Source organism: Macaca mulatta, chromosome 6, assembly GCF_049350105.2.
Source record: "Macaca mulatta isolate MMU2019108-1 chromosome 6, T2T-MMU8v2.0, whole genome shotgun sequence".
Taxonomy (NCBI): Eukaryota; Metazoa; Chordata; class Mammalia; order Primates; family Cercopithecidae; genus Macaca; species Macaca mulatta.
Window position 1 is genome coordinate 77,115,158 of NC_133411.1, and position 24,048 is coordinate 77,139,205.

A 24,048-nucleotide genomic window follows, 5' to 3' on the forward strand; every position below is an offset into this window, starting at 1 on the left:
CTGACAGCTGCAGGCTGTGAGCTAACAACTAGACAAGCTCCCCCTGAAAGTGGGATCCATGACACACATCTCTGTGTCCGCCACGGCATATTTTCTTTTTTGATTTGCATTTCTTTCACTATTAGTGAAGTTTTAAAATATTTACAGATTAAAATGCACATTGAATCCTGCTTTAAAACACTCTCAATCTCATGTACAACCCCTTCCCCAACAAGGGGCCGTTGAATTATTCCATTCCTTGAAGTGCTTTCAAGCCCCAGTGCAGTTTAGGCAGGAAAGATAGTGACGAGGTTGAACAGGGAGGGAAGGATAGAACCCAATTGAGGAGAGAACTTGGAACTTTATGTACTGGCAAGAAGACAGTCACCAAATGTCCCTGAATAGGGGGGTGTCGTGATGAAATTCTGGCCTATCACAGTGATTCTAGCAAAAGATGTCAGCACCACAATCCAGCCTTAAACGACACTCAGACAACTCTCCTTGAGCAAGACTTGACCTTTCTGACTTTCTGAGAGTTTGACCTTTCAGAATTCTTCCATATCCAATTCTCACTGGACAACCACCCAACCATGGTGAGTAAGTTAAGGTTAAAGATTATGGTAAGCAGCAACAACCAATGGATTAGAAAATAAAGAAAACATGGCCAGGTGTGATGGCCCACACCTGTAACCCCAGCACTCTGGGAGACCAAGGCAGGCCAATTACCTGAAGTCAGGAGTTCCAGACCACCCTGGCCAACATGGCAAAACCCTGTCTCTACTAAAAATACAAAAATTAGCTGGGTGTGGTGGCAGGTGCCTGTAATCCCAGCTACTCAGGAGGCTGAGGCAGGAGAATCGCTTGAACCCGGAGGCAGAAGTTGCAGTGAACCAAGATCTCAGTACTGCACTCAAGCCTGGGCAATAGAGCAAGACTGTCTCAAAAAAAGAAAAGAAAGAAAAGAAAAGAAAAGAAAAGAAAAGAAAAGAAAAGAAAAGAAAAGAAAAGAAAAGAAAAGAAAAGAAAAGAAAGAAGGAAGGAAGGAAGGAAGGAAGGAAGGAAGGAAGGAAGGAAGGAAGGAAGGAAAGAAGGAAAGAAGGAAAGAAGGAAAGAAAGAAAGAAAGAAAGAAAGAAAGAAAGAAAGAAAGAAAGAAAGAAAGAAAGAAAGAAATAAGGAAGGAAGGAAGGAAGGAAGGAAGGAAGGAAGGAAGGAAGGAAAGAAAGAAAGAAAGAAAGAAAGAAAGAAAGAAAGAAAGAAAGAAAGAAAGAAAGAAAGAAAGAAAGAAAGAAAAGAAAGAAGAAAGTAAGGAGGGAGGGAGGAAAAAAGGAAAAAAAAGAACACAGTGTAGAAGCTATACCTGAACATGGTCCAGGCAAGAACCCCACAGTTGGAATTAGAGTCAAAGGAGGCCAGATGCAGTGACTCATGCCTGTAATCCCAGCAGTCTGGGAGGCCAAGGCAGGCAGATCACCCGAGGTCAGGAGTTTGAGACCAGCCTGGCCAATATGGTGAAACCCCATCTCTACAAAAATACAAAAATTGGTTGGGCATGATGGCGGGTGCCTGTAATCCCAGCTACTCAGGAGACTGAGGCAGGAGAATCACTTGAACCCAGGAGGCAGAGGTTGCAGTGAGCCAAGATCACGCCATTGCACTCCAGCCTAGGCGACTGAGCAAGACTCGTCTAAAAAAAAATAAAGTTGTTAATTGTTATACTGTTATAAGTACATAATAGGTATATATATTTATGGGGTATATAAGATATTTTGATACAGGTATACAATGAGTAATAATCACATTAAAGTAAATGGGGTATCCATCAGCTTAAACATGTATCATTTCTGTGTGTTACAAACATTTCAATTACAGCTTTTTAGTTATTTTATTTTATTTTTATTTTATGTACTGTTTTTTTTGAAATGGAGTTTCACTCTTTTTGCCCAGGCTGGAGTGCAATGGCTCGATCTCAGCTCATTGCAACTTCCGCCTCCCAGGTTCAAGCAATTCTTCTGCCTCAGCCTCCCGAGTAACTGGGGTTATAGGCATGCGCCACCACTCCCAGCTAATTTTTGTGTATTTTTAGTAGAGATAGGGTTTCACTATGTTAGTCAGGCTGGACACGAACTCCTGACCTCAGGTGATCCACCCGCCTCAGCCTCCCAAAGTGCTGGGATTACAGGCGTTAGCCACCGCATCTGGCCCAGTTTTTAGTTTTTTAAAATGTACAGGCCCGGCGCGGTGGCTCACGCCTGTAATCCCAGCACTTGGAGAGGCTGAGGCAGGTGGATTACCTGTGGTCAGGAGTTCAAGACCAGCCTGACCAACGTGGCAAAACCCCGTCTCCATTAAAAACACAAAATTAGCCGAGTATGGTAGTACACACCTGTAATCCCAGCTACTCAGGAAGTTGAGGCAGGAGAATCGCCTGAACCCGGGAGAAGGAGGTTGCAGTGAGCTGAGATCGCACCATTGCACTCCAGCCTGGGCAACAAGAGTGAAATTGCTGGCCGGGCGCGGTGGCTCACTCCTATAATCCCAGCACTTTGGGAGGCCTAGGCGGGTGGATCACGAGGTCAGGAGATCGATACCATCCTGGCTTACACGGTGAAACCCCATCTCTACTTAAAATACAAAAAATTAGCCGGGCGTGGTGGCGGGCGGCTGTAGTCCCAGCTACTGGGGAGGCTGAGGCAGGAGAATGGCGTGAACCTAGGAGGCAGAGCTTGCAGTGAGCCGAGATCGCACCACTGCACTCCAGCCTGAGCGACAGAGCAAGATTCATGTCTCAAAAAAAAAAAAAAAAAAAAAAAAAGAGTGAAATTCCATCTCAAAAAAAGTACAATAAATTGTTGCTGACTATAGACACCCTGTTGTGCTATCAAATACTAAATATTATATTCATTCTATGTAACCGTATTTTTGTGCCCGCTAACCATCTCCACTTCTGCCCACTCCCAACTATCCTTCCCACCCTCTGATAAACATCCTTCTACTCTGTCTCCATGAGTTCAATTGTTTTAATTTTCAGCTCCCACAACTAAGTGAGAACTTGCAAAGTTTGTCTGTCTGTTCCTGGCTTATTTCACTTAACATAATGTCCTCCAGTTCCATCCATGTGGTTGCAAATGACTAGATATCATTCTTTTTTATGGCTAAATAGTACTCTATTGTGGCCGGGCGCGGCAGCTCACGCCTGTAATCCCAGCACTTTGGGAGGCTGAGACAGGTGGATCACAAGTCAGGAGTTCAAGACCAGCCTGGCCAAGATGGTGAAACCCTGTCTCTACTAAAAATACAAAAAATTAGCCAGGAGTGGTGGTGGGCACCTGTAATCATAGCTACTCAGGAGACTGAGGTAGAGAATTGCTTGAACCCGGGAGGTGGAGGTTGCAGTGAGCCAAGAGCACCACAGAGCAAGACTCCATCTCAAAAAAAAAAAAAAAAAAAAAAAAAAGAAGGTCGCGCAGTGGCTCATGCCTGTAATCCCAGCACTTTGGCAGGCCAAGGCGGGCAGATCAAGAGAAGGAGATCATCCTGGCCAACATGGTGAAACCCCATCTCTACTAAAAATCCAAAAATTAGCTGGGCGTGGTGGCATGCACCTGGAGTCCCAGCTACTTGGGAGGCTGAGACAGGAGAATCGCTTGAACCGGGAGGAGGACGTTGCAATAAGCCTAGGTCATGCCACTGCACTCCAGCCTCAGTAACAGAGGAAGACTCCATCTCAAAAAATAAATAAATAAATAAATAAATAAATAAATAAATAAATAAATAAAAATAGTACTCCATCGTGTATATGTACCACGTTTTCTTTATCCATTCATCCATTGATGAACACTTAGGTTGCTTCCAAATCTTGGCTATTGTAAAGAGTGCTGCAATAAACATGGAGTGCAGATACCTCCTCAACATGCTGATTTCATTTCCTTTGGATAAATACCCAGTAGTGGGATTCTTGAATCATATGGTACCACTATTTTTAGTTTTTTGTTGAACCTCCAAACTGTTTTCCATAATAGCTGCACTAATTTACATTCCCACCAAGAGTTCCTTTTTTTCCACATTCTCACCAGCATTCATTATTGCCTGTATATTGCTTAAAAGCAATTTTTACTGGGGTGAGATGATATCTCATCATAGTTTTGATTTGCATTTCTCTGATGATCAGTGATGTTGAGCACTTTCTCATATACCTGTTTGCCATTTGTATGTCTTCTTTTGAGAAATGTCTATTTAGATCTTTTGCCCTTTTTTAATCACATTAATAGATTTTTTTCCTGTAGAGTTGTTTGAGCTCCTTATATATTCTGGTTATTAATGCCTTGTCAGATGGATAGTTTGCAAATATTTTCTCCCATTCTGTGGGTTGTTGATTGTTTCCTTTGCTGTGCAGAAGCTTTTTAACTTGATGTGATCCCATTTGTCCAGTTTGGCTTTGGTTGCCTGTGCTTTGGGATATTACTCAAGAAATCTCTGCTCACACCAATGTCCTGCAGTTTCCCTGATGTTTTCTTTTATTAGTGTCATCGTTTGAAGTCTTAGATTTAGGTCTTTAATCCATTTTGATTTGATTTTTTATATGGTAAGAGATTGGGGTCTAGTTTCATTCTTCTGCATATGGACATCCAGTTTGCTCAGCATCATTTATTAAAAAGACTGTCCTTTCGCCAACGTGTGGTCTTGGCACCTTTGTCAAAAATGAGTTCACTGTAGATGCGGGGATTAGTTTCTGAGTTCTTTATTCTGTTCCATTGGTCATGTGTCTGTTTTTATGCCACTACCATGCTGTTTTTATTACTGTAACTCTGTAGTATAATTTGATGTCAGATAATGTGAGTCTTCCAGTTTTGCTCAGGATGACTTTGGCTATTCTGGGTCTTTTGTGGTTCCACATAAATCTTAGAACTAATTTTTCTATTTCTGTGAAGAATGTCATTGGTATTTTGCTAGAGATTATATCAAATCTGAGGATTGCTTTGGGTAGTATGAATGTTTTAATGATATTCATTCTTCCAATTCATGAACGTGAAATATCATTCCATTTTTTTGTGTCATGTTCAATTTCTTGCATCAATGCATTATAGTTTTCATTGTAGACATCTTTCTCTGCTTTCATTAAGTTTACATGTAGGCATCTTATTTTATTTTTAGCTATGATTAATTCTTGATTTCTTTTTCAGATTGTTCACTGTTCACATATAGAAATCCTACTGATTTTTGTGTTGATTTTGTATCCTACAATTTTACTAAATTTATTAGTTCTAATAATTTTGTGGTGAAGTCTTTAGGTTTTTCCAAATATAAGATTATCTCAACAAACAAGGATAATTTGACTTCTTCCTTTCCAATTTGGATACCTTTTATTTCTCTTATCTGATTGCTCTAGGTAGGACTTCTAGTACTATGTTAAATAACAGTAGTGAAAGTGGGTACCCTGGTCTTATTCCAGATCTTAGAGGAAAGGCTTTCAGTTTTCCCCTGTTCAGTATGATACTAGCTATGGGTCTGTCATATATGCCTTTTACTGTGTTAAGGTATGTTCCTTCTATTCCCAGTTTTTTTGTTTTTTTTTTTTTTTAGGGATGTTGGATTTTATCAAATGCTTTTTCAGCATCAATGGAAATAATCATATGGTTTTTATCTTTAATTCTGTTGATATGATATATCATGTCGATTGATTTGCATATGTTGAATCATCCTTGCATCTCTAGAATAAATCTCACTTGGTCATGATAAATGATCTTTTAAATGTGTTGTTGAATTTAATTTACTGGTATTTTGTTGAGGATTTTTATATCAATGTTCATCAAAGATATTGGACTATGGTTTTCTTTTTTTGATGCATCTTTGTCTGATGTTGGTATCAGGGTAACATCGGCCTCATAGGATGCGTATGGACTTATTTCTTCCTCCTCTATTTTTCAGAATAGTTTGAGTAAGATTGGTATTAGTCCTTCTTTAAATGTTTGGTAAAACTCATCAGTAAAGCCATTGGGTCCCAGGTTTTTCTTTGCTGGGAAACTTTTTATTATGGCTTCAATCTCATTACTTGTTATTGGTCTTGTCAAGTTTGAGATTTCTTCATAGTTCAGTCTTGGTAGGTTGTATGTATCTAGGAATTTATCCATTTCATCTAGGTTTTCCAATTTACTGGCATATAGTTGCACATAAGAGCCTCTAATGATCCTTTGAATTTCTGCAGTAACCAGTTCTAATGTCTCCTTTTCATCTCTGATTTTATTTGGGTCTTCTCTTTTTCTTTTTTTTTTTTAAATGAGTATTTTAATTCAGTTTCAGAAAAAAAGGGTACATGACTTCGATGAGAAAGCATAAAATTAAGAGGCTTTTCTGGAAATCCAAGAAAAAGAAATAACCACTAATATGTTCAATAATTTTCTGGATCTTCTTCTTGTGTCAAAAGCTATATATTTTCTCCTCAAAAGTAGCTGCTCCAAGAACTAACTAGCCTTCTTTATCTCCCTCTAACTGGAACAGACTAATTCCCCTCCACCCCCACCTCTCTTCTTTCAATAACACTGCATAGGTGTTAATGGCCTGGGCTCTCACCAATGAACAGAATTGTCCTTTAAGCCAGCAACCCACAGGCAGTGGCACCCAAAGCCTCACCCCCAGTCCCCAGGGCAGAAGCCACAGAGCTGGCATTGTTTCCACTGTCTCAGGAAGAAGGAGCCAAAAGCTGACCCTCAGCACAAATCAAAACCCAATATGGAGACAGAATAACTGCTTCTAGAGTTGGCAAGTTGTGGGGAAAAAAGGGGAGTTTTTGCAGCCACCCCATCTTTAGAAACAAGGGGGAAAACTAGACCCTTTTCCACTATTATGGTCTACAAGGTACTCTACTGCTCCAAGGGGATCTGAAAGTACAAAAGGATCTAAACAAATAAGGAGAACTTTTCCGAGGCTGGAGATAAGAATGAAAAATAGAAAGATGGATGAATGTAATAAGGTGTAGGAAGATGATGCTGGGAACCTCTGTTCTTCACATGGCTGCCAGTCCCATAGAGGACAACACGGTAAGAACCAGGACAACCACTCCAGACCGGTATAGCTGGGGAATCTTCAGGCCTTTTCCTAGGTCCTCCACATCAAGTGTTGGATCCCATTCCAGGTATGATATATGAGAGGGAAGACGAGTGCAAACTTAGCTGTGTGGATCAATGCTGGCCCCAGACACAGGGACTTTACGAGTTCCAAATAAGACTCAAAGTTCCCCGGGAGTAACAAGGCCGACATGCCAGAAAGAGACCCCTGCACTCAAAGCAATACCAGTGCCACAGTGGCAGATGGACATCGCCATGGGAAGAGACCAACTGTAGATAGTGATGTGGGGAGATACAGGATGGTTTGAACCTATATTCATATTCCAGAACCGCTCCATCTCTTCTTTGGCTGTGGTTCCCAAAGGAACAGCATTTCCGATATAGAGCTAAGGGCTAAAGTGGACTCAAAGGCAATCACGACCAACATGTTTCAGCAAGAGCACAGCCATCTTGGGTTCCAGTCTCCTCTCTTTTTCTTAGTTAGTCTGGCTAACGGTTTGTCGATTTTCTTGATCTTTTCAAAAAACCAACTTTTTGTTTCATTGATCTTTTGTATTTTTTTCACTTCAATTTCATTTATTTCTGCTCTGATCTTTATTATTTATTTTATTCTACTAATTTTGGGTCTGGTTTGCTCTTGCTTTTCTAATTCTTTAAGACAGTGGTTCCCAACCTTTTTGGCACCAGGGACCAGTTTCATGGAAAACAATTTTTCCATAGACAGCAGGGGGTGATGGGGGATGGTTTTAGGATGAAGCTATTCCACTTCAGAACATCAGGCATTAGATTCTCATAAAAAGTACGCAACCTAGATCTCCTGCGTGCACAGTTCACAGTGGGATTCGTGCTCCTATGAGAATCTAATGCCACCACTGATCTGACAGGAGGCAGAGCTCAGGTGGTAGTGTTCACTTGCCCACCCGCCACTCACCTCCTGCTCTGCAGCCTGGTTTCTAACAGGCCACGGACCAGTACTGGTCCATGGCCAGGGGGTTGGGGACCCCTGCTTTAAGATGCATTATTAGGTTGTTTATTTGAAGCTTTGCTACTTTTTTATGTAGGTGCTCATTGCTATAAAGTTTTCTCTTAATACTGTACCCCATATGGTTTGCTATGTTGTGTTTCCATTTTCATTTGTTTCAGGAAATTTTTTATTTCTTCATTGACTCACTGGTCATTCAGGAGCCTATTGTTTAATTTTCTTTCATGTGTTTGTATAGTTTCCAAAGTTCCTCCTGTTATTGATTTCTAGTTTTATTCCACTGTGGTCAGAAAAGATAATTGGTATGATTTCAATTTTTTTGTTTTTTAAGACTTGTTTTGTGGCCTAACATATGGTTTATCCTTGAGAAGAATCCATTTGCTGAGAAGAATATGTATTCTGTAGCCATTGTATGAAATGTTAGGTGAATATCAAATTCATTTGCTCTATAGTGCAGATTAAGTCTGATATTTCTTTGTTGATTTTCTGTCTGGATAATCTCTCCAATGCTGAAAGTGAGGTGTTGAAGTCTCCAACTATTGTTGTATTGGGGTCTATTTGACTCTTTAGCTCTTATAATATTTGCTTTTTATATCTGGGTGCTCCAGTGTTGGATGCTTACATATTTGTAATTGTTATATGCTATTGCTTAATTGACTCTTTGTTATTATATAATGACCTTCATCATCTCTCTTTATAGTTTTTGTCTGGAGATCTATTTTGTCTGATATAAATAGAGCTACTCCTGCTTTTTTGGTTTCCATTTGCATGGAATACTTTTTTCTATCCCTTTATGTTCAGTCTATGTGTGTCTTTTTAGGTGAAGTATGTTTCTTGTAGACCACAAATCATTGAGTCTTGTTTTTTTATCCATTCAGCCACTCTCTGTCTTTTGATTGGAGAGTTTAGTCCACTTACATTCAATGTTATTTTTGATGAGTAAAGATTTATTCCTGCCATTTTATTATTTGTTTTCTAGTTGTTTTGTGGTCTTCTCTCCCTTCTTTCTTTCCTTGCTGTCCTCCTTTTAGTGAGGTGGTTTTTTCTGGTGGTGTATCTTAATTTTTTCTTTTTACTTTTTGTGTATGCATTGTGTGTATGTATTTTTCATTTAAGGTTACCATGAGGCTTGCAAGTAATATCCTATAACCCATTATTTTAAACTAATGACAACTTAACACTAATTGTGGCCAGGCACAATGGCTCACGCCAGTAATACCAGCACTTTGGGAGGCCAAGGCAGGAGGATCACCCGAGGTCAGGAGTTCCAGACCAGCCTGACCAACATGGAGAAACCCCATCTCTACCAAAAAGACAAAATTAGCCAGGTGTGGTGGCACATGCCTGTAATCCCAGCTACTCGGGAGGCTGAGGCAGGAGAATCACTTGAACCTGGGAGATGGAGGTTGCGATGAGCCAAGATCGCGCCATTGGACTCCAGCCTGGGCAACAAGAGTAAAACTCCGTCTCAAAAACAAAAACAAAAACAAACTAATTGCATAAACTAACCAACAAGCAAAAATAAAACTAATAAAACCCTCTACACTTTTAACTTCTTCCCCCAACTTTTTAACTTTTTGTTATTTTTATTCATTTCTTTTTTCTGTCTTTTTTTGTTGTTGTTGTTGTTGTTTTGTTTTGTTTTGAGACAGAGTCTTGTTCTGTTGCCCAGGCTAGAGTGCAGTGGCGCAATCTGAGCTAACTGCAACCTCCACCTACCAGGTTCAAACAATTCTCGTGCCTTAGCCTTCCATGAAACTGGGATTACAGGTGCACACCACCATGCCCAACTAATTTTTGCATTTTTAGTAGAGATGAGGTTTTGCCATATTGGCCAGACTGGTCTCAAACTCCTGGGCTCAGCTGCCTCAGCCTCCCAAAGTGCTAGAATTACAGGCATGAGCTGCTGCACCCAGCCTCTTTTCATATCTCTTTTTTTTTTTTTTTTTTTTTTTTTGAGACAGAGTCTTGTTCTGTTGCCCAGGCCGGAGTGTAATGGCACAATCTCAGCTCGCTGCAACCTCCACCTCCTGGGTTCAAGCAATTCTCCTGCCTCAGCCTGCCAAGTAGCTAAGATTACAGGCATGCTGCCACCACACCTAACTAATTTTTTGTATCTTTAGTAGAGACTGGGTTTCATCATGTTGGCCAGGCTGGTCTCAAACTCCTGACCCCGTGATCCACCTGCCTCAGCTTCCCAAAGTGCTGGGATTATAGACGTGAGTCACCACGTCTGGCCCCCTTCTATTCATATCTTATTGTAATGTCTATGTCTTGAAAAGTTGCTGTAATTTTTATTTTTGATTGGTTCATCTTTTCATCTTTCTACTTAAGATACGAGTAGTTTATACACTACAATTACAGTGTTATAATATTCTGTGTTTTTCTGTATACTTACTATTACCAGTTAATTTTGTACCTTCTGATTATTTGTTTTATTTATTTATTTATTTGTTTGTTTGCTTGTTTTCGAAACAGAGTCTTGCTCTGTTGCCCAGGCTGAAATGCAATGGCAGGATCTTGGTCTCACTGCAACCTCCCCCTCCCAGGTTCAATCAATTCTCGTACCTCAGCCTCCCAAGTAGCTGGGATTACAGGCAGGCACCACCACTCCTGGCTAATTTTTGTATTTTTAGTAGAGATAGGGTTTTGCCATGTTGCCATGTTGCCCAAGCTGGTCTTGAACTCCTGACCTCAGGTGATCCACCTGCCTCGGCCTCCCAAAGTGCTGGGATTACAGGCCCTTCAGATGATTTCTTATTGCTCATTAACATCCTTTCCTTTCAAATTGAAGAACTCTCTTTAGCATTAATCTCTTGTGGAACAGGTCTGCTATTGATGAAATCCCTCAGCTTTCATTTGCGTGGAAAAGTATTTTTCCTTCTTTTTTTTTTTTTTTTTTTTTTTTTTTGAGACGGAGTCTCGCTCTGTCGCCCGGGCTGGAGTGCAGTGGCCGGATCGCGGCTCACTGCAAGCTCCGCCTCCCGGGTTCACGCCATTCTCCTGCCTCAGCCTCCCATGTAGCTGGGACTACAGGTGCCCGCCACCTCGCCCGGCTAGTTTTTTGTATTTTTTGGTAGCGACGGGGTTTCACTGTGTTAGCCAGGATGGTCTTGATCTCCTGACCTCGTGATCCACCCGTCTCGGCCTCCCAAAGTGCTGGGATTACAGGCTTGAGCCACCGCGCCCGGCCCAAGTATTTTTCCTTCATGTAAGCTAGTATGATGCTACATTCTTAAACATGTCTCCTGAGGAATATATGTATATATCTGTGTTGGGTATCATAGGAGTAAAATTTTCTGTATTATAGAGTATGTATATGTTCAACTTTCATCAATACTTTCAAATAGCTTGCAGTGCTATAAGCAATACACAGGAGTTCCAGGTTGTTCCACATCTTAGACAACACTTGGTGTTGTCTGGCTTTAAAATTGTACTTGTTTTTGTAGTTGTGATATCACATTGCAGTTTTAGTTAGCATTTCTTGAATGTCTAATGAACTTGACCATTTTTTAATATTTTTGCTGGCCATTAGGCTAGTTTCTCTGTAAAGTACCTGTTCTTTTGCCCATTTTTCTATTTTTCTATTGAGTGAGTGAATTATATGTTTGTTTTCTTACTGATTGGCAGGGGTTATTTATACATTTTGAATATGAGTCCTTTTGGGGGATTATGTGTTGTAAATATTTTGTCCTACTCTTTGAATTGCCTTTTCACCCTTTAGCCATGCCCTTACATGAATAAAAGTTTTTATTTCTACTATAGCCCAATCTGTCATCATCATCATTATTATTTTTTTTTTTTTTTTTTTTTTTGAGATGGAGTTTTGCTCGTGTTGCCCAGGCTGGAATGCAATGGCGTGATCTTGGCTCACCACAACCTCCGCCTCCCAGATTCAAGCGATTCTCCTGCCTCAGCCTCCCAAGTAGCTGGGATTACAGGTACCCGCCACCACACCTGGCTAATTTTTTGTATTTTTAGTACAGAACGGGTTTCATTATATTGCCCAGGCTGGTCTTGAACTCCTGATCTTGTGATCTGCCCGCCTCGGCCTCCCGAAGTGCTGGGATTACAGGCATGAGCCATCGCACTCGGCCTCCTATTTTTAACTTCTGAAAACCTATTTTGTTTTACATTTCAATTTAGATCGCAATCCTCTAGAATTTTTTTCTAATTTAAGGAAATTGTTTATTACTTAAAAGTATCTTAGCAAAATAGAAGCACCAATTTTATGCCATAATTTAATTTTTTAAAAATTGATATAACATTTTATGGTTTTGTTTTTTTTTTTTTTTTTTTTTTTTTGAGACAGAATCTTGCTCTGTCACCCAGGCCAAAGTGGCACAATCTCAGCTCACTGCAACCTCTGCCTCCAGGGTTCAAGCAATTCTCATCTCTCAGCCTCCCTAGTAGCTGAGGGTTTGCAGGTACATGCCACCGTACTCGGCTAATTTTTGTATTTTTAGTAGACACAGAGTTTCACTATGTTGGCCAGGCTGTTCTCAAACTCCTGGCCTCAACTGATCCACCAGTCATAGAATCCCAAAGTGCTAGGATTACAGGCATGAGCCACCACCCCTGGCCATTCTGTGTTTTATCGTGTACAACATGATTAAAATTCTTTTTTAAGGTAGGATGTAAGGGTAGGGATCAAGATTCTTTTTTTTCTTAAAGATTTATAATTGCTTCAAAGCAGCTTACATTTTTAAAAAGCTTGTTTTCCACTTTATCATAAGTTAAGTGATCATGCATATGTGATCAATTTCTGGACTCTCAATTCTATGCCTCTGGTCTGTTCATATACACACACACACATATATATACACACACACACATATATATACACACATATGTATATACACAAATGTGTGTGTCTCTGTGTGTGTGTGTGTGTGTGTATATATATATATATATATATTTTTTTTTTTTTTTTTGAGATGAAGTCTCACTCTGTCGCCCAGGCTGGAGTGCAGTGGCGTGATCTCGGCTCACTGCAACCTCCACCTCCCAGGTTTAAACAATTCTCCTGCCTCAGCCTCCTGAGTAGCTAGAATTACAAGCACACACCACCATGCCCGGCTAATTTTTTTTTCTTTTTTTTTGTATTTTTAGTAGAAATGGGTTTTACCACGTTGGCCAGGCTAGTCTCGAACTCCTGACCTCAAGTGATCTGCCCACATCAGCCTCCCAAAGTGCTGGGATTACAGGCGTGAGCCACCACACCTGGCCTCCATATATTCTTGTAATAATGCCACACTTGTAAATCTAACATTATAATAAGCATTGTGTCTGATAGTGTCAGTCCTATAGCTCTGTTCTTGAAGATTGTTTTCGCTATGCTTAGTCCTTTACATTTCCATATGCATTTTATTTTTTTCCACTAATAGTCATTTATATAATTTGATGTCAATCAAAACATACCATTGGCTGTTTAGCTGGGATTACAGGTGCCCACCACCATGCTCAGCTAATTTTTGTATTTTTAGTAGAGACGGGGTTTCACCATGTTGGCCAGGATGGTCTCGATCTCTCGACCTCATGATCCGCCCGCCTCAGCCTCCCAAAGTGCTGGGATTACAGGCATGAGCCACTGAGCCCGGCGAAAGGATTTTTATGGTTTTTTTTTTTTTGTTAAAATACTGAGAGGAAAACAACTTACTGGAATATAAAGATAAGAGCTGAATGAGCATGCCTCTAATGGAGAAAGGGGGTATTTTCACAGAATCAGTATTTTTCCCCATCCCATCCCCACTTGATATCAATCAAAACATACCATTGGCTGTTTAGTTTTTAAAAATTGCGATATGCTTGGGCATATATACCAGTTACTTTATGTACAATAAAGGAATGGGGAAGTGGGAAATGAAAGAACAGAGAAAACTACACTGTAGTAGTCAGGATGTGGTGGAACCGAATTGCAGTTTTCTAATGCAGAATGTAATCTTGATCTTTAAAGAACAGAGTTCTGGCCAGGCGTGGTGGCTCACACCTGTGATCCCAGCACTTTGGGGGGCCGAGGTGGGTGGATCACCTGAGGTCAGGAGTTCGAGACCAGACTGACCAACATGGTGAAACTCGTCTCTACTAAAAATACAAAAATTAGCTGGGCATGGTGGTGGGCACCTGTAATCCCAACTACTCGGGAGGCTGAGGCAGGAAAATTGCTTGAATCCGGGAGGCAGAGGTTGCAGTGAACCGAGATCATGCTATTGCACTCCAACCTGGGCAACAGAGCTAGACTCTGTCTCAAAAATAAATAAATAAAATAAAGAACAGAGTTCTGGAGTAAAGAAGCAGGTTCCCTTTTCAGTAGACACCTGCCGTCTGCTGTTGGAATGCATCAATTGTATCGTCATCCCCCATTTCCAACTGTGCAGGTGTGTCTATTTTATTGATTGGTTGCCCGTCAAATCGGAATCTATTCTGCTTCATTGACAATCCCTGTCATTCACAATAGGCTTTCATTAGTTTACTAAGTGGTGTATGCCTCTTAGTCTTAAACTGCACCACAGAACCATCCTGCCCCATCACCTTCGAATTAATATGTTCTTTGTTCTCATTCCTGACCCCTTCCTTGGGCTTTTCATCGGCCATGCAAGCACCAGTCTCCTCAGCTGCTGCTTCACAAAAAAGGCACCAAGTCCACACCAAACCAGCACACAAGCAGCCCCAGGAGCAGCAGAAGAGGGAAGCAGCAGTGGTGGATGAGGGCTCCATATGCATTTTAGAGTCAGCTTATCAACATTCACCAAACACATATTCTCATACCAGACTGCTGGGATTTTACTTTAGCTTTCGTTGAATCCGTATATCAATTCAGGGGCTTTGTCATGTTTAAAATTGTGCTTTCTAATCCATGAAGATGGTATATCCCTCCATTTATTTAGGGTTGGTTTTGAAGTTTCGTTTTTTGGGGGTTTTTTGGTGTTTTTTTTTTTTTCTGTTAGTTAGTTTGTTTTTGAGATGGGGTCTTGCTCTGTCACCCAGGCTGCAGTGCAATGGCAAGATCTCAACTCACTGCAACCTCCACCTCCCAGGCACAAGCAATCCTTCTGCTTCAGCCTTTTGAGTTGGGACTACAGGTGTATGCCACTATGCACAGCTAATTTTTGTATTTTTCGTAGATGGGTTTTCATCATGTTGCCCAGGCTAGTCTCAAATTCCTGGCCTCAAGCAATCCGCCTGCCTCAGCCTCCCAAAGTGATGGAATTACAGGCGTAAGCCACCATGCCTCGCCTTATTTAGGTTTTGTATAATTTTGTCTCAATAGTGGATATTTTCTAGTTACATTTTTGTTTGTCTTTTTCATTTTTATTTTAGGTTCCAGGGTATATGTGCAGGTTTTTATATAGGTAAACTCATACCATGGGAGTTTGATGTTCAGATTATTTCATCATCCAGGTACTAGGTCTAATATCCAATAGACTTTTTTTCTTATCCTCTCCCTCCTTCCACCCTCCACCCTTAAGTAAGCACCAGTGTCTGTTGTTCCCCTCTTTGTGTCCGCATCTTTTCATTTTCTTGGTAGAATCCTTTGAAGCATAAGATTTAAATTTTGATGAAGTCTAATTTACCTATTTTTTCTCTTGTTGCTTGTACTTTTGATGTCATATCTAAGAAATAATTACCTAATTTAAGGCCACAGATATTTATACCTATGTTTTCTTCTAACAGTTTTATGGTTGGTGTGGTTCATTGAATGTTTATGTTCCCCCAAAATTTATTTGTTCAATTCCTGATCTCTAAGGTATACACACATAGTCAGCCCTCTGGGTCTGTGCATTCCACACCTGTGAATTCAATGAACCATGGATGAAAAATATTTGGAAAAAAACTGCATCTGTACTGAACATGCACACTTTTTTCTTGTCATTATTCCCTAAACAATACAATATAACTATTTACAGAGCATTTACATTGTATTAGGTATTGTAAGTCATCCAGAGACGAATTAAAGTGTAAGGGAGAGTGTGCATAGGTTATATGCAAATACTATACCACTTTATATCAGGGATTTAAGCATCCATGGATTTTGGTATGAATGGGAGGTCCTGGAATCAATCCCCCTGCCAACAGGTACCAAAGGATGACTGTATATGTACATGTGCATGCACACATGTACACACACACACACACATAAATGCAATGAGTACACCAGCGGCAATGAGCGTACCAGACACTGAGACTTTGGTTTTAAATACTATTCTCCTCAAAAGGAACCAGAACTCCTTGAAGAAATGGCTGACTTTGGGGCTAAAGCAGAGAAAACATACAATACACCTAGAACATATTGTACCATAAAGTATGGCAATTCTCAAAGGATCATGGGGATGTGTCAAAGTGACACAGGAGCCAGCCAAGGGGCTCCCACTGGCTAACTCTGGGATAACTAGAGCATCAAAATAATGACATAATTATAGCAATTTCTTATAACCCATTAAATAGGAACCTATGAGCCCATACTAATATCAATTAATAGATAAATATTCCTCATAAGTATTGACAACATAAAATAGAAATTACAAACAAAAAAATAAATTTTTTTTCCTGGATGACAGAGGGAGACTCCATCTCAAAAAATATAATAAAATAAACAAAATTTTTATTAAAGTCAAAAAATTAATAGAGAAATAAATGAGAGCAGAGGGAGGGGAAAGCTTTCCCTTACAATATGAAGGTCAACTAATAAATGTGGAAGAAATAATAGAAGGAATGATTTTTTTTTTTTTTTTTTTGAGGCAGAGTCTCACTCTGTCACCCAGACTGCATGATCATAGCTCACTGCAACCTCCAACTCCTGGGCTTAAGCAATCCTCCCACCTCAGCTTTCCACATAGCTGGGACTACAAGCATATGCCACTGCGCCCGGCTAATTTTTGTATTTTTTGTAAAGATGGGGTTTTGCCTTATTACCCAGGCTGGTCTCAAACTCCTAAGCTCAAGTGATTGGCCCTCCTCAGCCTCCCAAAGTGCTGGGATTACAAGTGTGAGCTACCGCACCCAGCCAATGATTATCATTTTGTAACCTTCACAGTAATAATCGTTTTGGTGAAAAAGCAAATAAAATGGTACTTATATAAATAGGTAAGTCTGGGCAACACTGAGACCCCCATCTCTAAAACAAAATTAACTTAAATAATTAGCCGAGTGTGGTGTGGTGGCTGGCACCTGTAGTCCCAGCTACTTGGGAGACTAAGGCAAGAGAATCACTTGAGCTCAGGAGTTCGAAGCTATAGTGAGCTATGATCTCACCACTGAATTCCAGCCTGGGTGACACAGCAAGACCCTGTCTCAAAAAATAAATAAATAGGCCGGCCATGGTGACTCATACCTGTAATCCCAGCACTCTGGGAGGCCGAGGTAGGCAGATCACCTGAGGTCGGGAGTTCAAGACCAGCCTGACAAACATGGAGAAACCCCGTCTCTACTAAAAATACAAAATTAGCCGGGCACGGTGGCACATGCCTGTAATCCCAGCTACTCGGGAGGCTGAGGCAGGAGAATCGCTTGAATCTGGGAGGCGGAGGCTGCAGTGAGCCAAGATTCGCCATTGCACTCCCGCCTGGGCAACAAGAGTGAAACTCCATCTAAAAAAATTAAAATAAATAAATAAAATAAATGCGTTATCAGTAACAATATTTTTGCACAGTCTCAAAGTATCTCAAGACAAAAATACTTACTAACTTTACATTGCAAAATCTGGCAGACATCATCATACCAAATGATGAAAGTTAATTTCACCAGTGATGAGACAAATCAACATCATATGCCTTCTGATGTGATGCATTAAGAAGAACACAGCTGGTTGGGTTTGGTGGCTCATGCCTGTAATCCCAGCACTTTGGGAGGCCGAGGCAGGTGGATCACTTGAGGTCAGGAGTTAGAGACCAGCCTGGCCAACATGGTGAAACCTCGTCTCTAACAAAAATACAAAAATTAGCTGAACATGGTGGCACAAGCCTGTCATCCCAGCTATTGGGGAGACTGAGACAGGAGAATCGCTTGAACCCACGAGGCGGAGGTTGCAGTGAGCTGAGATTGCGCCACTGCACTCTAGCCTGGGCAACAGTGCGGGACTCCGTCTCGAAAAAAAAAAAAAAGAACACGGCATCACTTCTGCAGTATTTCTGCCAAAATGATTATCCTAAATCCAATCATAAGGAAACATCAAACACAATCTGGTGGACATTCTGCAAAATAATTGACCTGTCCTCTTCAAAATTCCAGGTCATGAAAGAAAGAAGAGACTAGGAATTGTTCCAGAAAAAAAACAAACAAATGAGACATGGCAATTAAATGCAACACGTGATCCTGCATTGTATCCTGGATCTATAAATAACTTTACTGGGAAAAATCAGTAAAATCTGAATGAAGTTTGTGGATTAGAAGATGCTATGGTGGCCGGTCATGGTGGCTCACGCCTGTAATCCCAGCACTTTGGGAGGCCGAGGCAGGTGGATCACCTGAGGTCAAGAGTTTGAGACCAGCCAGGCCAACGGCCAACATGGTGAAACCTGTCTCTACTAAAAATATAAAAAATTAGCCAGGCATGATGGCAGGTGCCTGTAATTCCAGCTACTCAGGAGGCTGAGGCAGGAGAATTGCTTGAACCCTGGAGAAGGAGGTTGAAGTGAGCCGAGATTGTGCCATTGCACTCCAGCCTGGGCAACAAGAGTGAAACTCCATCTCAAAAAAAAAAAATAAGATGCTTTGGATTCAATGTTAATTTCCCGATTTTCATGGGCATTCTATGATTACATAGAAGAGTATCCTTATTTTTATGAAACAGACACTAAAGTATTTAGGGGTGATTGGCAGCATGTCTGTAACTTATTCTCAGATAGTTCTGGAAAAAGAATCTGTATCTACACAGAGAGAAAAATAATAATAAGGCAGATATGGTAAGTTACTAACGATTAGGGAATCAGGTGAAGGGAACACAGGAGTTATCTGCAGCATTCTTGAAACTGTCTTAAGGTTTTTAATTATGTGCACTTTAATAGCTGAAAAATATTTCCTATAACTCTATTTTGTAAATCCCTGGCATCTCTTTAATTCAAGATCAGAATAAAATAAGAACATGAAGGTAATGAGAAATAAGTCAGGCACAAAGAGAACTTATAAAGATAAATAAGAGCTATTCACTAAATATACTAAGGCCTATGAGTCTTAGGTTCAATTTTTTTTTTTTTTTTTTTTTTTTTTTTTTTTTGAGATGGCGTCTCGCTCTGTCACCCAGACTGGAGTGCAGTGGTGAGATCTCAGCTCACTGCAACCTCCACCTCCCGGGTTCAAGCGATTCTCCTGCCTCAGCCTCCCCAGTAGCTGGAATTAGAGGCGCCCGCCACCATGCCTGGCTAATTTTTGTATTTTTGGTAGAGACAGGGTTTCACCGTATTGGCCAGGCTGGTCTCTTGGCCAGGCTGGTCTCGAACTCCTGACCTCATGATCCACCTGCCTCGGCCTCCCAAAGTGCTGGGATTACAGGAGTGAGTCACCACGCCCAGCCCTTGGGTTCTATTTCTTAATTACATATGAAATTTTAGTGTTAAAGAGCCAGGAGGAGCTTGAAAAGTCTAGTTCCTCAAGTCTTTTTGTCATATATGTTTACATTAGGATTAAGAATAGAAAGGGACTGAGCACCGTGAGAAGCCAGGAAATGAGGTCCCCTGAAGAGAGACATGTTTTCCAAGGAAAAGGCAGAGGGACGTCTGCTCACCATGGAAGAAAGTGCCACAGAACATGCTAGAAGGGCTGAGGACAGCAGAGGGATGGATGGAGGTGGGGGATACAGGTTGCTGCAGGCAGTGGATGTGAGATGGGCCCCACCCTATTTTGCACCTCTGGCCTGCCAACCGGGGATCCTTTCGTCCAGCCAGACTCTGGGTAAAGAAGAGGGGTTCTGGGAGGCAGTCCCAAACTCGAAGAGTGAAGAAAGATGGCAGTGCCAAGGCTTTGGGAGTGGAGCCAGAGGCAGGAATTGGAATTGGGGTCTGGTTTCCCCATGGCAGAGCTCATCCAGGTCCAGGATCTGCCCTCTCTTGGCATTGACTGGCCAAGCCCTGGCTCAGGTATTCCACACCTGGGCCCGGAACCACATGCGAGGAAACCCAACACTGTTCGGTCCCAGCCCGCAACTTCCAGCAGCTAGGAGCAAACAGGGCTTGTGGAGGAGGCAGTGGGTCTCCAGAGCCCAGCAGCAGGGAGGCTACTTCCCCGGAGACGGCAGCGGCACAGGAGAAGGCCCTGCCACCGACAGGGGTCCTACTCCACTCCAGGACCCTGCCCATCTGTGGCCACGCTCCCACCAGAAGCCTGTCACCTCCCATCCCTCCCGCTGGTAACAGGCACCAGGGTACCGTGCCCAGCCCCCAGGAACCTCCCCAAGGCTGCCACGTGGCAGAGGAAGCCGGTGAACAGACGCTAGGCTGCAGCCAGGCAGGCCTAAGCTGTTTCCCCGCCACATCCCAGCTACACCCGCAGGCCTGGGTGCCAACCAGCTGGTGTCAGTGCCCACGGTGCCTTCCAGCACCCACCTGTCCTGGAGGAGCTGCATCTGTCCCGTAATGTCCTCGCCCGCTTCTTAGGGGCAGCCTTCTCGTTCCTGGCGGGGACGGTGCACCATCTCAACCTCTCTGAAAAGCTGACCTCGGTGCCCGTGGAGGCCTTCGTGGGGCTGCAGATCCAAGTGAACCAATCCGCCAACCCGTGACACTGGGACTGTGCCCTCCAGGGAGTGCTCAGGCTGGTGAGGCTGGCACCGGGCACCAGGACAGGCATCGTGTGCGGCCCCGGCACCCGACCAGACCTCGGTGGAGCAGGAGCTCCTGCTGCTGGCAGGGGAGGAAGAGCTGTGTGGGGCGGGGCAGGGCCCAGGGGAGCACCAATGTGGCCCCTGCCTTTGGAGGGTAGCTGACCTGGTGCATTATGTGTGGCAGAACCGAAATGAAACCTGGCGCACCCTCAAGCGGCCCCTGCTGCCAGGGCACCCGGAGTACTACTCCACCCTCAGCACAGTGATCCGATGACCAAGGGCGCTCCTGGGGCCACACCACACACTCCTCCTCCTCTGCCCTTTCCCTTCCTCTGACCCCCTCAGCTTCCTGTGCAGCCTCACCCCAGCCCCCTAAATACTCTCTCCTTCTCTCTTTCTCTCTTCCCCCACCTCTCTCTCCGCCCCTCTCTACCTCTCCCCACCCCCTCTCTCTCTCCCCGCCCCTCTCTCTCTCTCTCTCTCTCTCTCTCTCAAACACACACACACACACACACACACACACACACACACACAAAACCCATCTCTGGTGCCTGGATTTATCTAGTGCTCCAACTTAACTTAAAAAATGGGAAGGACTTTGGACAGAAAAGAGGGAGGGACCCTAGATGAAAGGTTGTGGAGGCGGCAAGGAAGATGCACAACTTGAAATGTCTGGGCAGTGGCAAGACCAGCCTCAGGGCTGAAAGAGAGGATGCAAAGAGGGATGGGGAGGTGGTGAGACCAAGCTGCAGGTGGGGTCCAAAGTCGGGGTACGGCCAGATTTAAAAGGACTCTGTGGGCTCCACCTCTCTTCTCCCTCTGCCTCTACTGAGAGCCTCCTCCTTGCTTCTTGCCTCTCTCTTGCCCCCAGGCCCCTCTTCCCGCACTCTGTTGGAGACCTCTCATCTCAGACTCCCTGCTTCCTTCTCCAGACTCTCCTTATCTCTCTGTGCCCTCCTTTATGCACTGACAGGGTTCCTGAGCTCCTTCCTGTGCGGAAAAGGTGGTCTCCTCTATGACTGAGTTGGGGACGGGTGACTGGAGAGAGCTGGGGGAAGGGGGCAGACCCCAAAACATCACCAGAGAAATCAATAAAATCACCTTTGTGAAGGAGGAAAAAAGGATCAAGAACAAAGTACTATGGGCCAGGCGTGGTGGCTCACACCTGTAATCCCAGCACTTCGGGAGGCTGAGGCAGGCGGATCACCTGAGGCCAGGAGTTTGAGATCAGCCAGGCCAACATGGCAAAACCCCATGTCTACTAAAAATACAAAAATTAATCAGGCGTGGGGGCACATGCCTGTAATCCCAACTGCTCAGGAGGCTGAGGCGGGAGAATCAGCTGAACCTGGGAGGCAGAGGTCACAGTGAGGCAAGACTGTGCCACTGCACTCCAGCCTGGGCAACAAAGAGAGAGTCCGTCTCAAAAAAAGAGAAAGAAAAAAAAAAGAATAAAGTACTATGATCCCAGGAGGATTATGTATCAGAGTTTTTCTGGAGTTCATGTATATAAGTTTCATTTTATTTCAATTCTTTATAAAACAAATAAAGCAAAAAAAGTCTAGAAAATACATTATATGGCCAGGCACGGTGGCTCACACCTATAATCCCAGCACTTTGGGAGGCCGAGGCGGGCAGATCACCTGAGGTCGGGAGTTCAAGACCATCCTGACCAACATGGAGAAACCCCCTCTTTACTAAAAATACAAAAAATTAGCCGGGCTTGGTGGTGCATGCCTGTAATCTCAGCTACTCGGAAGGCTGAGGCAGAAGAATCACTTGAACCTGGGAGACAGAGGTTGCAGTGAGCTGAGATCTCACCATTGCACTCCAGCCTGGGTGACAAGAGTGAAACTCCATCTCATAAAAAAAGAAAGAAAGAAAATACATTAGGTAATACAATGAACACCCACTCAGTCTAAAATAAAACATTTAAAACATTTATAAACACAATAGACTCCCTTCCCTACCACATTCCCAGTACAATATCTTTAATTTAGCATTTGTCATTCTCTTTTATGTATTTATACTTTTACTACACAAGTATATATTTCTTAACAAAAGATAATATTGTTTGGCATGATTTTTGACTTTACAGAAATTGTATAATACTGTATATGTCCTTTTAAGCTTATTTTTCTCACTCAAGTTTTCTTTGGTGGGGAAGCGGGGGTTGGTTTGTTTGCTTTCTGAAAATTCCTAAGTCTTATCACTCAAGTTTAAATATTTATTTAACTTAATACACATAATTTTAATTCACTCATTGTATCTGCTATATAGTGTTTCATGATATGAATATATAATTTTTCATTGCGTATCATATTGATGAGCATTTAAATTGTTACCCCATCTATTCTACTACCATCAATGCCAAAATGAACCCCAAATCTGACTCCTTGTGTTGATTTTCAAGTATTTCTCTAGGCCAGTGGCCCTCAAATTTTAGAAAGCATCAGAATCACCTGAGAGTTTTATTAAAGAATAGACTGTTGAATTCTACCCCTGGAGTTTCTAATTCATTTCTAACAAGTCCTTAAGCGATGTTGATGCTATTGGCCTGAAGACCACACTTTAGAACCACCGCCCTAGGATGTTCATCCTGGAGTAAAATTGCTATCAAATAATTGTGCATCTTCAACTTTACTAAACAATGCCAAATTGCTCTGCAAAGGAATTTTAATGATGTGCTCTCCCAAAGAAGTCAGTTCTCTTTCTCATGTCTGAAACCACCTTTGCAAAATTGTGACTGAAACAGTGAAAGTGATCTAACTTAATCGACTTCATCTTGCTTCTAACCTCCAAGCTGTCCTTGTTCATTCCTGGGCGTAAGCTGAACTAACTTTGGGAGAAACTTAGTTTATAGTTTATAGTTTGGAACAAGGACAATAACAGCCCTTTCCCAAAGCAGACCTCCTTCTTGCCTGGGGACCAAACTGCCTTTGTAGGACTAACATTAGCCACAAGATTAGAAATTACGGTTTAGGAGTCACACAGCTGAAGGCTACAAGATTCTGACCCTCCCTAAACTGCTCCTAAGATCAGCGCTTGAGATACTTTGCAGACCCTGCACTTGACTGGAACCACCGAGATCAATAAACTGGCTCATCTGATCTTGTGGCCCCCACCCAGGAACTGACTCAGTTCCAGATGACAGCTTTGACTCCTTATGATTTCATCCCTGACCAATCAGCACTCCTGGCCCACTGCCTCCCCCACCAAGTTGTCCTTAAACACTCTGCTCCTCAAATGCTCAGGAAGACAGATTTGAATC

General features: G+C 42.5%; 3 pseudogenes; 1 reads left to right on the top strand and 2 right to left on the bottom strand.

The window, feature by feature from the left end:
• Window positions 1-6,980: 6,980 nt before the first annotated feature.
• On the bottom strand, window positions 6,981-7,490 carry LOC106998791 (succinate dehydrogenase cytochrome b560 subunit, mitochondrial pseudogene; annotated as a pseudogene).
• Window positions 7,491-14,329: 6,839 nt separating this feature from the next.
• LOC100423917 (small ubiquitin-related modifier 2 pseudogene) lies at window positions 14,330-14,617 on the bottom strand (annotated as a pseudogene).
• A 4,486-nt stretch (window positions 14,618-19,103) lies between these two features.
• On the top strand, window positions 19,104-21,051 carry LOC144341274 (leucine-rich repeat-containing protein 3C pseudogene; annotated as a pseudogene).
• Window positions 21,052-24,048: the final 2,997 nt, after the last annotated feature.